Raw genomic sequence first — 982 nt, forward strand, 5'->3', positions numbered from 1 at the left:
GCAGCTTGGCATCCACATGGCAGCTGCCTCATGGTGTGGGTGCAGTGCCATGTGCTGCCTGGGAGCTGGAGCCCCTGAGGCTGAGCACTGTCAGGCTCCAACTGTCACATGAGCCACCCCAGCTCCCAGACAGTGTGCAGCACTCTGCTGAGCTGTGCTGCACCTGTGCGATGCAACAGCTGCTGCATGGGTGCCAGGTGGGGGGAGTCAATCCCTGCTGCCTTCCACTGGCCCGCATTGCATGGGGGTGGGAGGAGCTCTGCCCCGAGCACCCAGAGGCCCCAATCACCGCTCCTGCAGCTGGTGCATGGTGCCCTGCTGAGCCGTGCTGCACCTGTGCCATGGGGCAGTTGCCACATGGTGCTAGGTGTGGGGGTGATCCCCACTTCCCTCCACTGCATGCATCCCCTCCATGAGCACCCAGAGGCCCCAATCACTGCTGCCAGAGCCAATGAGTGAGGGGCTTTTATTTATTTATTTGTTTAAGTGCTGGGAGGCTGGGCTGGGCTGGGCTGGGCGGGGGATGGGGCCAGGCAGTGAGCTGCCCTGCACCTGCACAATGCAACAGCTGTGGGGCGGGTGCCAGGTGGGGGGGGATCCCTGCTGCCCCCACTGCCCTGCGCTGCATTGGGGAGCTCTGCCACGAGCACCCAGAGGCCCCAATCACCGCTCCTGCAGCTGGTGCATGGTGCCCTGCTGAGCCGTGCTGCACCTGTGCCATGGGGCAGTTGCCACATGGTGCTAGGTGTGGGGGTGATCCCCACTTCCCTCCACTGCATGCATCCCCTCCATGAGCACCCAGAGGCCCCAATCACTGCTGCCAGAGCCAATGAGTGAGGGGCTTTTATTTATTTATTTGTTTAAGTGCTGGGAGGCTGGGCTGGGCTGGGCTGGGCTGGGCAGGGGATGGAGCCGGGTAAAGCAACCATGGGGGCTTTTCCTGCAGCTCCACCAGCTGGTCCTGCCTCTGCCCCAGTGGGGG

The 982-nt window shown here is 63.3% G+C and overlaps 1 protein-coding gene across 1 annotated transcript in view; it reads right to left on the reverse strand.

Moving 5' to 3' along the window:
- Window positions 1-982, reverse strand: part of HHLA1 (HERV-H LTR-associating 1) — a 65,942-nt gene that overhangs the window by 11,425 nt on the left and 53,535 nt on the right. The gene's annotated exons all lie outside the window — the stretch shown is intronic.

The sequence above is a fragment of the Alligator sinensis genome, unplaced genomic scaffold (genome assembly GCF_000455745.1).
Source record: "Alligator sinensis unplaced genomic scaffold, ASM45574v1 scaffold651_1, whole genome shotgun sequence".
In the NCBI taxonomy this organism is placed as follows: Eukaryota; Metazoa; Chordata; order Crocodylia; family Alligatoridae; genus Alligator; species Alligator sinensis.